General features: G+C 35.4%; 1 protein-coding gene across 1 annotated transcript in view; it reads right to left on the bottom strand.

Annotated features, from left to right (window-relative positions):
• The window catches only part of LOC135721841 (beta-1,3-galactosyl-O-glycosyl-glycoprotein beta-1,6-N-acetylglucosaminyltransferase 4-like), a 67,756-nt gene extending 52,517 nt beyond the window's left edge, over positions 1-15,239 (bottom strand). The window contains exon 1 of the mRNA XM_073812563.1: positions 15,051-15,239. The gene's annotated coding sequence lies outside the window, so the exon portion shown is untranslated. The remainder of the gene's footprint in view (positions 1-15,050) is intronic.
• Positions 15,240-16,934: the final 1,695 nt, after the last annotated feature.

Here is a 16,934-nt window from a genome sequence, read left to right as displayed (position 1 = left end):
GTCCCATAGAGTATGCATACTTCATATTAAACCATTTCACTGCATCATTTTGGAAATATATACCATCACTCCACTTCAAAGGCCTATAAACACTTCATTTCAAAAGAGTAGAAAAAAAGGACGATCTGTTTGTGAAGGGGACGTCCCATGCAGTATGCATACCTTATATTTAACCATTTCACTGCATCATTTTGGAAATATATACCATCACTCCACTTCAAAGGCCTAGAAACACTTCATTTCAAAAGAGTAGAAAAAAAGGATGATCTGTTTTTGAAGGGGATGTCCCATACAGTATGCACACCTCATATTTAACCATTTCACTGCACCATTTTGGACATATATACCATCACTCCACTTCAGAGGCCTATAAACACTTCATTTCAAAAGAGTAGAAAAAAATGATGATCTGTTTTTTAAGGGGACGTCCCATACAGTATGCATACCTCATATTTAACCATTTCACTGCACCATTTTCGAAATATATACCATCAATCCACTTCAGAGGCCTATAAACACTTCATTTCAAAAGAGTAGAAAAAAAATGATGATCTGTTTTTTAAGGGGACGTCCCATACAGTATGCATACCTCATATTTAACCATTTCACTGCACCATTTTGGACATATATACCATCACTCCACTTCAAAGGCCTATAAACACTTCATTTCAAAAGAGTAGAAAAAAAGGATGATCTGTTTTTGAAGGGGATGTCCCATACAGTATGCACACCTCATATTTAACCATTTCACTGCATCATTTTGGAAATATATACCATCACTCCACTTCAAAGGCCTATAAACACTTCATTTCAAAAGAGTAGAAAAAAAGGATGATCTGTTTGTGAAGGGGACGTCCCATAGAGTATGCATACTTCATATTTAACCATTTCACTGCATCATTTTGGAAATATATACCATCACTCCACTTCAAAGGCCTATAAACACTTCATTTCAAAAGAGTAGAAAAAAATGACGATCTGTTTGTGAAGGGGACATCCCATATAGTATGCATACCTTATATTTAACCATTTCACTGCATCATTTTGGAAATATATACCATCACTCCACTTCAAAGGCCTATAAACACTTCATTTCAAAAGAGTAGAAAAAAAGGATGATCTGTTTTTGAAGGGGATGTCCCATACAGTATGCATACTTCATATTTAACCATTTCACTGCATCATTTTGGAAATATATACCATCACTCCACTTCAAAGGCCTATAAACACTTCATTTCAAAAGAGTAGAAAAAAAGGATGATCTGTTTGTGAAGGGGACATCCCATATAGTATGCATACCTTATATTTAACCATTTCACTGCATCATTTTGGAAATATATACCATCACTCCACTTCAAAGGCCTATAAACACTTCATTTCAAAAGAGTAGAAAAAAAGGATGATCTGTTTGTGAAGGGGACGTCCCATAGAGTATGCACACCTCATATTTAACCATTTCACTGCATCATTTTGGAAATATATACCATCACTCCACTTCAAAGGCCTATAAACACTTCATTTCAAAAGAGTAGAAAAAAAGGATGATCTGTTTTTGAAGGGGATTTCCCATACAGTATGCACACCTCATATTTAACCATTTCACTGCATCATTTTGGAAATATATACCATCACTCCACTTCAAAGGCCTATAAACACTTCATTTCAAAAGAGTAGAAAAAAATGATGATCTGTTTTTTAAGGGGACGTCCCATACAGTATGCATACCTCATATTTAACCATTTCACTGCATCATTTTGGAAATATATACCATCACTCCACTTCAAAGGCCTATAAACACTTCATTTTAAAAGAGTAGAAAAAAAGGATGATCTGTTTGTGAAGGGGACGTCCCATAGAGTATGCATACTTCATATTTAACCATTTCACTGCATCATTTTGGAAATATATACCATCACTCCACTTCAATGGCCTATAAACACTTCATTTCAAAAGAGTAGAAAAAAATGATGATCTGTTTTTTAAGGGGATGTCCCATACAGTATGCACACCTCATATTTAACCATTTCACTGCATCATTTTGGAAATATATACCATCACTCCACTTCAAAGGCCTATAAACACTTCATTTCAAAAGAGTAGAAAAAAAGGATGATTTGTTTGTGAAGGGGACATCCCATATAGTATGCATACCTTATATTTAACCATTTCACTGCATCATTTTGGAAATATATACCATCACTCCACTTCAAAGGCCTATAAACACTTCATTTCAAAAGAGTAGAAAAAAATGACGATCTGTTTGTGAAGGGGACGTCCCATAGAGTATGCATACTTCATATTTAACCATTTCACTGCATCATTTTGGAAATATATACCATCACTCCACTTCAAAGGCCTATAAACACTTCATTTCAAAAGAGTAGAAAAAAAGGATGATCTGTTTTTGAAGGGGATGTCCCATACAATATGCACACCTCATATTTAACCATTTCACTGCATCATTTTGGAAATATATACCATCACTCCACTTCAAAGGCCTATAAACACTTCATTTCAAAAGAGTAGAAAAAAATGACGATCTGTTTGTGAAGGGGACATCCCATATAGTATGCATACCTTATATTTAACCATTTCACTGCATCATTTTGGAAATATATACCATCACTCCACTTCAAAGGCCTATAAACACTTCATTTCAAAAGAGTAGAAAAAAAGGACGATCTGTTTGTGAAGGGGACGTCCCATATAGTATGCATACCTTATATTTAACCATTTCACTGCATCATTTTGGAAATATATACCATCACTCCACTTCAAAGGCCTATAAACACTTCATTTCAAAAGAGTAGAAAAAAGGATGATCTGTTTGTGAAGGGGACATCCCATACAGTATGCATACCTTATATTTAACCATTTCACTGCACCATTTTGGACATACTGTATATACCATCACTCCACTTCAAAGGCCTATAAACACTTCATTTCAAAAGAGTAGAAAAAAAGGATGACCTGTTTGTGAAGGGGACGTCCCATAGAGTATGCATACTTCATATTAAACCATTTCACTGCATCATTTTGGAAATATATACCATCACTCCACTTCAAAGGCCTATAAACACTTCATTTCAAAAGAGTAGAAAAAAAGGACGATCTGTTTGTGAAGGGGACATCCCATATAGTATGCATACCTTATATTTAACCATTTCACTGCATCATTTTGGAAATATATACCATCACTCCACTTTAAAGGCCTATAAACACTTCATTTCAAAAGAGTAGAAAAAAAGGATGATCTGTTTTTGAAGGGGACGTCCCATACAGTATGCACACCTCATATTTAACCATTTCAATGCACCGTTTTGGACATACTGTATATACCATCACTCCACTTCAAAGGCCTATAAACACTTCATTTCAAAAGAGTAGAAAAAAAGGATGATCTGTTTGTGAAGGGGACATTCCACACAGTATGCATACCTTATATTTAACCATTTCACTGCACCATTTTGGACATACTGTATGTACCATCACTCCACTTCAAAGGCCTATAAACACTTCACTTCAAAACAGTAGAAAAAAAATATGATCTGTTTTTCAAGAAGACGTCCCATACAGTATGCATACTTCATATTTAATAATTTCACTGCACCATTGGTATGCATACTGTAAGGGACGTCCCCTTAAAAAACAGATCATCCTTTTTTTCTACTCTTTTGAAATGAAGTGTTTATAGGCCTTTGAAGTGGAGTGATGGTATATATTTCGAAAATGGTGCAGTGAAATGGTTAAATATAAGGTATGCACACTGTATGGGATGTCCCCTTCACAAACATATCATCCTTTTTTCTACTCTTTTGAAATGAAGTGTTTATAGGCCTTTGAAGTGGAGTGATGGTATATATTTCGAAAATGGTGCAGTGAAATGGTTAAATATGAAGTATGTATTCTATATGGGATGTCCCCTTCAAAAACAGATCATAATTTTTTTCTACTCTTTTGAAATGAAGTGTTTATAGGCCTTTGAAGTGGAGTGATGGTATATATTTCCAAAATGATGCAGTGAAATGGTTAAATATGAGGTATGCATACTGTATGGGACGTCCCCTTAAAAAACAGATCATCATTTTTTTCTACTCTTTTGAAATGAAGTGTTTATAGGCCTTTGAAGTGGAGTGATGGTATATATTTCCAAAATGGTGCAGTGAAATGGTTAAATATGAGGTGTGCATACTGTATGGGACATCCCCTTCAAAAACAGATCATCTTTTTTTTCTTCTCTTTTGAAATGAAATGTTTATAGGCCTTTGAAGTGGAGTAATGGTTTATATTTCCAAAATGATGCAGTGAAATGGTTAAATATAAGGTATGCAAACTGTATGGGACGTCCCCTTCACAAACAGATCATCCTTTTTTTCTACTCTTTTGAAATGAAGTGTTTATAGGCCTCTGAAGTGGAGTGATGGTATATATTTCCAAAATGATGCAGTGAAATGGTTAAATATGAGGTATGCATACTGTATGGGATGTCCCCTTCAAAAACAGATCATCATTTTTTTCTACTCTTTTGAAATGAAGTGTTTATAGGCCTTTGAAGTGGAGTGATGGTATATACAGTATGTCCAAAATGGTGCAGTGAAATGGTTAAATATGAAGTATGCATACTGTATGGGATGTCCCCTTCACAAACAGATCATCCTTTTTTTCTACTCTTTTGAAATGAAGTGTTTATAGGCCTTTGAAGTGGAGTGATGGTATATATGTCCAAAATGGTGCAGTGAAATGGTTAAATATGAGGTGTACGTACTGTATGGGACATCCCCTTCAAAAACAGATCATCCTTTTTTTCTACTCTTTTGAAATGACGTGTTTATAGGCCTTTGAAGTGGAGTGATGGTATATATTTCCAAAATGGTGCAGTGAAATGGTTAAATATGAGGTATGCATACTGTATGGGACGTCCCCTTAAAAAACAGATCATCCTTTTTTTCTACTCTTTTGAAATGAAGTGTTTATAGGCCTCTGAAGTGGATTGATGGTATATATTTCGAAAATGGTGCAGTGAAATGGTTAAATATGAGGTATGCATACTGTATGGGACGTCCAATTAAAAAACAGATCATCCTTTTATTCTACTCTTTTGAAATGAAGTGTTTATAGGCCTCTGAAGTGGAGTGATGGTATATATGTCCAAAATGGTGCAGTGAAATGGTTAAATATGAGGTGTGCATACTGTATGGGACATCCCCTTCAAAAACAGATCATCCTTTTTTTCTACTCTTTTGAAATGAAGTGTTTATAGGCCTTTGAAGTGGAGTGATGGTATATATTTCCAAAATGATGCAGTGAAATGGTTAAATATAAGGTATGCACACTGTATGGGATGTCCCCTTCAAAAACAGATCATAATTTTTTTCTACTCTTTTGAAATGAAGTGTTTATAGGCCTTTGAAGTGGAGTGATGGTATATATGTCCAAAATGGTGCAGTGAAATGGTTAAATATGAGGTATGCATACTGTATGGGACGTCCCCTTAAAAAACAGATCATCATTTTTTTTCTACTCTTTTGAAATGAAGTGTTTATAGGCCTCTGAAGTGGATTGATGGTATATATTTCGAAAATGGTGCAGTGAAATGGTTAAATATGAGGTATGCATACTGTATGGGACGTCCAATTAAAAAACAGATCATCCTTTTATTCTACTCTTTTGAAATGAAGTGTTTATAGGCCTCTGAAGTGGAGTGATGGTATATATGTCCAAAATGGTGCAGTGAAATGGTTAAATATGAGGTGTGCATACTGTATGGGACATCCCCTTCAAAAACAGATCATCCTTTTTTTCTACTCTTTTGAAATGAAGTGTTTATAGGCCTCTGAAGTGGAGTGATGGTATATATGTCCAAAATGGTGCAGTGAAATGGTTAAATATGAGGTGTGCATACTGTATGGGACATCCCCTTCAAAAACAGATCATCCTTTTTTTCTACTCTTTTGAAATGAAGTGTTTCTAGGCCTTTGAAGTGGAGTGATGGTATATACAGTATGTCCAAAACGGTGCATTGAAATGGTTAAATATGAGGTGTGCATACTGTATGGGACGTCCCCTTCAAAAACAGATCATCCTTTTTTTCTACTCTTTTGAAATGAAGTGTTTATAGGCCTTTGAAGTGGAGTGATGGTATATATTTCCAAAATGATGCAGTGAAATGGTTAAATATAAGGTATGCGTACTATATGGGATGTCCCCTTCACAAACAGATCGTCCTTTTTTTCTACTCTTTTGAAATGAAGTGTTTATAGGCCTTTGAAGTGGAGTGATGGTATATATGTCCAAAATGGTGCAGTGAAATGGTTAAATATGAGGTATGCATACTGTATGGGACGTCCCCTTAAAAAACAGATCATCCTTTTTTTCTACTCTTTTGAAATGAAGTGTTTATGGCCTCTGAAGTGGAGTGATGGTATATATTTCGAAAATGGTGCAGTGAAATGGTTAAATATGAGGTATGCATCCTGTATGGGACGTCCCCTTAAAAAACAGATCATCCTTTTTTCTACTCTTTTGAAATGAAGTGTTTATAGGCCTTTAAAGTGGAGTTATGGTATATATTTCGAAAATGGTGCAGTGAAATGGTTAAATATAAGGTATGCACACTGTATGGGATGTCCCCTTCAAAAACAGATCATAATTTTTTTCTACTCTTTTGAAATGAAGTGTTTATAGGCCTTTGAAGTGGAGTGATGGTATATATGTCCAAAATGGTGCAGTGAAATGGTTAAATATGAGGTATGCATACTGTATGGGACGTCCCCTTAAAAAACAGATCATCCTTTTTTTCTACTCTTTTGAAATGAAATGTTTATAGGCCTCTGAAGTGGAGTGATGGTATATATTTCGAAAATGATGCAGTGAAATGGTTAAATATGAGCTATGCATACTGTATGGGACGTCCCCTTCAAAAACAGATCATAGTTTTTTTATACTTTATTTAAATTAAGTGTTTATACTGTAAGACAGAAAGAGAGAAAGAAAGAGAAAGAAAGGAAGAGAGAGAGAGAGAGAGAGAGAGAGAGAGAGAGAGAGAGAGAGAGAGAGAGTAAGAGAGAAAGACAAAAAGAGAGAAAGAAAGAGAAAAAGAAAGAGAAAAAGAAAGAGAAAAAAGAAAGAAAAAGAAAGTAAGAGAAAAAAGAAAGAGAGAAAGAGAGAGAGACAGAGAGAGAGAAAGAAAGAAAGAAAGAAAGAGAGATAGAGAGAGAAAGAGAGAAAGAGAGACAAAGAGAAAGGGACAGAGAGAGACAAAATCTCAAAGCTCATAGCAGAGTTTCATAGCTCTTCAGATTCAGATCAAATTAAGATGTTACTGGGGGAAGACAGACACCCATCAGCTGCTGCTAAATTCATTAATCAGTTACACACCATCAGAAATAATCTACAGCCCTGATCTTGTACAGTACTTTTATTTTACCTCTCATGTGCCTCCATAAATGTACATTTGTATACTTCATATGTTTATATTTCAAAGTCTACTTTATATTGCAAATATCCTCTGATTCTATTTTATTTTATTTGCAGTAGTACTTCATCCATCACCCAGCACCTTAGCTTAATTGCACCTTAATGTTTGTTAATATTGTGTTACTGTATGTTTCTTGTTTTATGTATAATGCTTTGGCAATATAGTAAGTGACACAATCATGCCAATAAAGTTCTTTAATTGAAAATTGACAGAGAGAGAACGACAGAAAGAGAGAAAGAAAGAGAAAAAAACAGAGAAAGAAAGAAACAAAGAAACAAAGAAAGAAAGAAAGAAAGAGAAAGAGAGACAGACAGAGAGAGAGAGAGAAAGAAAGAAAGAGACAAAGAGAGAGAGAGAGAGAGAGAGAGCGAGAGAGAGAGAAAGCGAGCGAGAGGAAACCAAGCGCTCTGAAAAGCGCGTTCTTTCTGCTTTTCTTGAAATTACCGTATGTATAGTAATAGGCGCACACGCTTAATTTGAAATGCGGCTGGCTTGACCATGTATTTTCGAACAGCGGCTGGCTTGACCGCGGTGTGGCCATTGTGGATGCGTTTTTGAATTGGTCAATTCTTTTAATTGTGTTTGTTCAGAGATTTTAGATAACGTTGCACCTTTTAATAAGAGAAGTAAAAAAGTTCAAAAAGAACCGTGGTTAAATGATGTGACGCGGAATTTGAGGCGGATTTGTCGGCATGCAGAGCGTAAGTGGCTGAAAGATAAATTGCAAGTATCTTATGATATTCTTAGAGAGTCTCTATCTAATTATCAAAACGCTGTTAAAGCTGCTAGATCTTCATATTTTGCACGAATTATAGCAAATAATATTATTTTCAACCATAGATAAGGTACTGAGGCCGTCTTTTAATATTTTCCCGACCCCGTCTAGGGACCTGTGTGACAGATTTTTAAAATATTTTATTGATAAAGTTGCTCTTATCCGATTGAATATTTGGCCTGTTGGTAGTGATATAATTCATAAAATTAAGTCATCTCATTGTTTAAGTAAATTTGATTCGATTACATTACCGCAGTTGGAAAAAATAATACTCCACCTAAAACCGACTACCTCACTAAATGACGTTCTCCCGTCGCGGTTGTTTAAAGAAGTTGTAGACACTATTGGTTCCAGTGTACTATTGATTATCAATAGTAGTTTATCTCAAGGAATTGTACCAACAGGGTTTAAGCATGCTGTCATTGAACCAGTCTTAAAGAAAATGAGTTTGGACCCAAAGGATTTTAAAAATTTTAGACCTATATCAAAATTGCCTTTTATGAATAAGATTTTAGAGAAAGTTGTCCATAATCAACTTACAGATTTTTTGATGGAAAATAATATAATGGATGTTTTCAGTCTGGATTTAGAACCAAACATAGCACAGAATCAGCTTTATTAAAGGTGACTAATGATATTTTGTTAGGTATAGACTCTGGAAAAAATGTTGCCTTAATGATGTTGGATTTAAGTGCAGCCTTTGATACCCTGGATCATACAATTCTAATAGAGCGCCTCAGAGATTATGTAGGGATCAATGGCGTGGCCCTTAAGTGGTTCTCATCGTATTTGCACGATAGGACATGTTCGGTAAAAATTGGAAACCATGTCTCTGCATCAGCGACAATTTCTTGGGGCGTTCCTCAGGGATCAATTCTTGGTCCGACTTTGTTTTCATTATACATGATACCCCTTGGTTCCATTTTTAAGCAATATAACATCAATTATCACCTGTATGCTGATGATTTACAACTGTATTTTCCATTGGAGTGTGATGGTGGTATATCACTAAGTAAATTTCATAGGTGCTTGACTGAGGTAAAGGGATGGCTAGCAAATAATTTTTTACAATTAAATGACGATAAGACTGAGTTTATTATGTTTGGGAATAAACAGCCTGGGAATAGTTCGGCTGGAAATTGTGGACTATTGACCAATAATATGTGTAGCCATGTAAGAAATCTCGGTGTAATTTTTGACTCTGAAATGCGCTTTGATCGCCAAGTTAATAGCGTCGTGAAATCATCTTTTTTTCAGTTGAGGAAATTGACCAAATTAAAACCAATCCTTTTATACAATGATTTGGAGATTGTTCTGCATGCCTTTTTATCAACCCGGTTAGATTATTGTAATGCTCTTTATTTAGGCATAAGTGAATCACTGGTTACTCGTCTTCAGTATGTTCAAAATGCTGCAGCGAGATTTTTAACAAATACAAGAAAACGTGATCACATAACACCTGTATTGATAAACCTTCACTGGCTACCGGTTAAATTCAGAATCCAATACAAGGTGTTAACGTTTGTTTTTAAAGCATTACACAATCAAGCTCCTACATACATAAATGATATGTTGATCCCATATCGGTCTCAACGCCAATTACGATCTTCTCAGTATATGCTGCTAACCGTCCCTCGGTCTCGATTGAGGCGTAGTGGAGATCGAGCCTTCTCTGTTGCGGCCCCTGCACTTTGGAATGATTTGCCGCTACCACTGAAATCCCTGCCAAGCATGGAGACTTTTAAAAAGGGTTTGAAGACTTACCTATTTTATAAAGCGTTCGGTATCTGATAGGGTTTGGGAACTGTGAGTGATTATGTGTTTGATTTGTGGTGTCATGTGATGATGTTTTGTTTTGTTGTTTGTTTTTAGTATTATTGGAATTTATGTGTAATTTTAAAGCTGTTTTACACTTATGGACAGCACTTTGGTCCATTTTAATGGTTTTGAAAGTGCTTTATAAATAAAAGTTGAGTTGAGTTGAGTTGAGTAAGAAATAATTCAGTGGCTTTATAAATATCACTAAAATAAAAGACTAAAGAAACTTAATAAAATCTCTTAATGTCAGTAGGTGATTTAAGATATATATTAGAAATAATTTGTTGTCATTTATTTTGGTTTGTCCCCAAATTTAACAGATATTTTTGTGTAAAATGTACAGATATTATTTAGGTTTAACCTATACATCAAATAAAATAAGATTTTAACTAACACATTATTTCTAATAAATATCCTTATTTATTCTTGTAAAATATGGGGGGGGGCAGTGATGCCGGAAAAAAAATAACCACCGCATAATGAGTTTATAGTCCCTTTAAAATTACACCTCATCGCTTTACTTTGAATGTCCGTGCGTGGATGCAGTTCCTGCGCAAGAAAATCTCTCACTTACTGAACCCTGCATGATCATTAGTGAGCATTATTAAAAATGTTGTCTAGACTATTCAATAAAAATATCCATTATTGCTTAACATTTCTGAAGGTGTCCAGTAATTGGCCTGCTTGTTTTGAATGCTTAATAAGCAAACTGCGTCATTTGGTCAAATGGAGGAGTTCATGAGATGTCTCTAAAATACGAAAGCGGATCTCAAAAGAGAAAAGTAGCGAAGTAAAGAAGAAAGTCAATGAAATTTGTTAGCAAAAATGTCCAAGTTCACGGCATATACAGGTTGAGAAGATGAGGACGAAGATCGTGGGGAAGGGGAACTTTATTTGTTTTCAATGAAAAGGTCGAACATGCGGCTCTTTGTGCATGTGTTGGACGTTATTTATTATCTATAAATATTATTATTATTAGCCTATATATCATATAAATGATAAGAATATAAATATATATTGACACATTAGGCTACTAAATGTGATTTGAAAATGACAAACACATTTCTTTAGCATATAAGCTAATACGATTATTTCATGTCCATGATGATTTAGCCTCCTTAAAGCCGCTATGAATAGTTTGAAAAATAGACCCTGTGACTTCATCACATCAGTAGTATTATTGTGCCTCTGCGTTGTTGCGTCTGTGTTGCTTGCAATCATTTTGCTTCTAAAAAACTACAATTGTCGGCCTGGGCCCGCCCAGATTGACAGCTGGCCCGCCCAATCAGAAATGTAAAAAAAATACTACTCTGTATAGTTAGACATGGATACTACTTCATATGGTGTATTTTATTGCATGTTATGTTAAAGACAGTAAAATTATAAGTAAGCCTGATAACTATTTAAAAACTATTATAAAGAAGTTGAATGTTGCGTTACATTATGGTTCTAATGAGAAAAATATTCCCGAGCAGCTTTCAGCAATGATCACTTTGAGAACTTTTTTGCAAGCAAGTGGAAAACGTATTTTGAATAACAACACGTTATCAATATGTGCTGCGCGCTTTCCTCTCAATTATATAAACACACAAAAAAATATGACAGCGGGGTAAAAAAATAGAAAGAAAAGGTCTGATCACAGTGATGTTGTTTGATACAGCCTACCAGCTCTCTAACTCAGCACTATAAGTCACAGCACGTTTATTGCTACACTTTATACAATATAGCCTATTGCTTTTAAGCAACAAATAGCCTATCATAACAACCTATAAGCCTACTGTGTAATTGAGACATTAATTTAAGAAATGCATTAAAAGCAGAAAGACGTAGGCTGCGGAAATATAGCGGGTTCACTTCAATCCACACCACATACGTTCTTGGTTTGCTTCTTATTTATTAAATCAAGGCAATTGTTTGATTAAACATTGATTAATATTAAGATACAATTTATACAAAACGAAATTCACTTTAAAGAAAGTCTTTCTACAAAACAAACCTATGCAGGGCTACAAAAATGTATCTGCGCCCTGCCCGTCGGGCGGAGGAAAATATATTGTAATGTGTTTGCATTCTCTCAGATTTAGTTAGGTAATTATATTGTATGTAATTCGGTGTCATCTTGTTAGTCATTACTATCCCTACTAACAAGGTAAACTGTCAGGAAATGAAGTGAAAGCATAATTAAACCCATTATTCCTTTCGTGTTCACGTCTGATATGCGCGCTCCTCGGCTCCGCTCTTCATGAGTAGGCTACCCGCTTGCTTTTATGCTCATCAAAAAGTATATTAAATGTTTATTTATTTGTCATTTCGTTTAACCTCAGAGTCAAACATTATTCTAGCAATTCCCTTTTTCTTTCTTTATTTAGTAAGTTAACTTAAATATGTGAGAACGAAAATATATTTTTAGTGATTTGCATGAAGAGAATATGATGTTAGCTTCATTTTAAGCATTTAGTAGCTTAATTTACGTAAACAGTTTTAATAGGCTATTTTAAAAAGTATTAGGTTTTTTGTGTTCATTTATATTTCTTGTCACTGTGTGCAGGTTCGTTTTTGTAGGCTATGACACCCCAATAATTTGTTTTTACCAAAAAGGCTTAATTAATGTCATGTTGCATTACAATTTAAAGTATATCAATAATGTCAAAAATGTGACGTGCAGTTCGGGTGTGTGTGTATGCTGTTTAAATTAGTGTTCTCACCAATACGCTTGTGATTCCTGAAGTTATGACGAATTTTATAGACTTGTTATAGTTTCTTATTCAAAAGTGACACCCATAGATTCAGGCCCACCCGGACTTAATCCATGCCCACCCATATGTCACGTTCTGCATCCGCCACTGGTACACAGTATAAGTAAAATAATCGTATGGGCAATCATGTTTAATTAACAATCAAAAACGGATCCACAATGGCCACAGTACAGCAACCAGGCTTAGCTCAGCTGTTAAATGATGTATTAAAGCAATACGGATTTCCTTTTAATTCATCGGTTATCAGCAACAGATTAGTTTTCCCAAATTGAAAGGACATACCTTAGAATAATAATACAAAAGAGCGGAAATGTATTGTCGGGGCTCACACCTTTAGTTACTTTAACGGGCTGCTTTCGCGGCTCACGTACGCAGTCCGTTCGGCTACCGCAACCAGCGGTACACAGTTCAACACAGTTACAAATACAAGAATAAACAGATGTTTAAAATCTTATTATTTAATAAAGAAATTGAAGAAAATTGGTTTATTGGTTTGTTTAGTGGCGTTAATTGACCGATTTGTGGCCAGAGAGCCGTGCATCTGTTTGCGTATCCTGTGCGCTTTCGTCATTGGCGGAGAAGTCGGTCAATCCCACCTTTCCAGTAAACACGACTTGTGATTGGACTGTACATCAGCAGACAGCAAAGCATTGGCCAAGAGCAGAAGGCCCTCCCTCCACGCTTTTTTTTAAGTTGTGAGGTTGCGAGGCTTCATTTTCGCTCAGTCTGAGTTTCAGAGTTTCAGAGCAGAGCTGCATGACAACGCTGCCACAAATCACGTGAGTCGCAAGCTCGCAACTTTGTGGGCGTATCTCCGCAAAGTGGGTGTTGTAAACTTAGCTCTGAAAAAATAGTCTGCAAAGGAGTGCAAATGTAATGTAATGTAATAAGTTTAGCCCTTTCAAACCTCAGTTTTCAGAGTTTCAAAACTTTTTTTAACCTATTTGCACACCAGTTTTCAGTTCACCATTTACAAGGTTTCAAACCTGGAAAACAAACTATACAGTGGGAGAACACTGACAAATTTGAAACTCTGAAAAATTGTTTGCGCAACATCGTAAAAAAGATGTTGTGGTTCCGAAAAAGGAAATCTCAAAAACAACATAATGTTTGCAGATATATTTTTATTTTTTTAAATTTTGCAAGCTTGCAAATCTTATTTTTCCATGTTGCAAAACTTTTTTTTGTAAGATTTTGAGTTTGCGAACACTAAATTTCAACCTTTCAGAGCTTTATTTTCAGTTTTGAATCCTGGCAGGATTTAAATCCCATAGATATTGTGTTAATATTGTGCATGACTGAAGATGAGGAATGTTGTTGTCTTTAAAGGAATGCAGCATAAGGTTGTATAAACAACAAATTGGTTTGTTCGTGTACAGCTTATGTGCATGAAAATGAAAATATAATTCCTTAAAAAGTTTAATTTAATTCAGATTTATTGATATAGCATTTTTACAATTGTTAATTGTTCTAAATCAGCTTTACATTGAATAGAAACAAAGAAAACACAGAAAAGCAAAGAACAACAAAAGCATGCCAGCCAACATGGCACAGACTTGGTCAATGGGTAAGGAAAACTCATAAAAAAACATGTGAGAAAACCAGCCTTAGCAGGAAGGACGAGTTCTCATCTGACACAGTACAGCTACAATCCGTAACAAAAGGGTGGAGACACAGTGTAACACTGTAAAAAATAAAAAGTTGACTCAACTTAAATTTTCAAGGCAACTTGCTGCACAGTTTTTTTGAATTTACTCAACTCTTGGATGATATAGTTCACATAACTCAATTTACTGAGTAATGTCAACTTAAACCAACAAGTTGAACCAACTTAAACTGATTAGGTAATAAGCAACTTTCTATTGACAATTTGACGCCCTTCAACAAAGAAATCTTTGTTCAAGTTACTTAATTTTGTTTGTTGAATGAACATTTTAAAGTTGGATTTTTTACAGTGTATGGTTTGTTAAAAATAATAGCTTGAGCAACATCTGCCAAAAGTTACAGAAGTCCAAATGTTACAAGTTACCCCATGCGTGGGGTTAATTGTAACAGACAGAGGGCCTGTTGTAACAACTTGTTTTTGGACATAGATCAGTACTATTCTGTTTTTTAAGTTTTAACTGTAGTAAAACCATGGTTAATTTTTGTAAGGGAGATAGATATCCATACACCCATTCCTCATCTAACCATTCTTTTATTAAGGATTGATACATACACTCACCTAAAGGATTATTAGGAACACCTGTTCAATTTCTGATTAATGCAATTATCTAATCAACTAATCACATGGCAGTTGCTTCAATGCATTTAGGGGTGTGGTCCTGGTTAAGACAATCTCCTGAACTCCAATCTGAATGTCTGAATGGAAAAGAAAGGGGATTTAAGCTATTTTGAGCGTGGCATGATTGTTGGTGCCAGACGGGCTGATCTGAGTATTTCACAATATGCTCAGTTACTGGGATTTTCACGCACAACCATTTCTATGGTTTACAAAGAATGGTGTGAAAAGGAAAAAAAAACATCCAGTATGCAGCAGTCCTGTGGGCGAAAATGCCTTGTTGATGCTAGAGGTCAGAGGAGAATGGGTTGACTGATTCAAGCTCGTTACAACCGAGGTATGCAGCAAAGCATTTGTGAAGCCACAACATGCACAACCTTGAGGCGGATGGGCTACAGCAGCAGAAGACCCCATCGGGTACCACTCATTTCCACTACAAATAGGAAAAAGAGGCTACAATTTGCACAAGCTCACCAAAATTGGACAGTTGAAGACTGGAAAAATGTTGCCTGGTCTGATGAGTCTCGATTTCTGTTGAGACATTCAGATGGTAGAGTCAGAATTTGTCGTAAACAGAATGAGAACATGGATCCATCATGCCATGTTACCACTGTGCAGGCTGCTGGTGGTGGTGTGGGGGATGTTTTCTTGGCACACTTAAGGCCCCTTAGTGCCAATTGGGCATCGTTTAAATGCCACGGCCTACCTGAGCATTGTTTCTGACCATTTCCATCCCTTTATGACCACCATGTACCCATCCTCTGATGGCTACTTCCAGCAGAATAATGCACCATGTCACAAAGCACGAATCATTTCAAATTGGTTTCTACATGACAATGAGTTCACTGTACTAAAATGGCCCCCACAGTCACCAGATCTCAACCCAATAGAGCATCTTTGGGATGTGGTGGGATGGGAGCTTCGCGCCCTGGATATATATATATATTTAAGCACTGTACAATTAGAACAAAAAACATGTTTCAGACTACTGAGTTTTAGGCAAACAGTGATTAGGATAATATAAAGTTGAATTTGGTGACTTATACGGCCAACACATAAATCGAAAAAATATATATATAAATATTATGAAGAAATGTACTTTCATGCCTCTAAATCACTCTTTGTGTAATACCTTAAAGAATAAACATTAAAACAGCTCCACATAAAGTCAAACACGCAATACACAAAGTAGGTTAAACATTTGTAAATAAATTAATAACTTATTTACAGATTTAACTTTGTAACATTTTGTTTCATAATTTTTTTACATGATATACGTTTAAGTTTTATATTTAAGTTTTACATTTAAATAAATGAAACACAAACTCTGTGATAGTTTGCTCATAAATAAAAATATCATGAAGCAATCACAATTCTTTAAAAAGTTAAATAAATGTGATAAAACTGCTCAGTGCATGTTTTAGTTTTCTTTCCTCCGCTGAACAGAAGTGGACAATGAAACCCTCTTGTGGTCAAATCACACAGTTTCATTTCTTTTTGCTGTGTGGCAACAGTGCTACACTGAGCCACATGTGCCGCCCAGTTTCATTTCTAAAATAAAAAAGAACATCTTAAGAAAAAAGAAACTCAGTGAGAAATATATTTGGAAGCTTGTTTCGTTTTCTTTGAAGAAACAATGAAATATTTCTGTGGTTTGTAAAAACGTTTGTGGTGCATTTGTAATATAAATATGTGTCAGAAAGGTATGAAGTACACCACACCTAGTCCAGGGGCAAGTATATACAGACAGGTGAGTAGCAGTGCATATGTGTTATTAATAAGCACTTCTGTAGCATTTGCCTGATGACTGGAGTGTATAAAGTTTTT

This window comes from Paramisgurnus dabryanus, chromosome 18 (assembly GCF_030506205.2).
Source record: "Paramisgurnus dabryanus chromosome 18, PD_genome_1.1, whole genome shotgun sequence".
Lineage (NCBI taxonomy): Eukaryota > Metazoa > Chordata > Actinopteri > Cypriniformes > Cobitidae > Paramisgurnus > Paramisgurnus dabryanus.
Note: the sequence above shows the minus strand (reverse complement) of the source record. Positions and strands in the feature narration are given on the sequence as shown.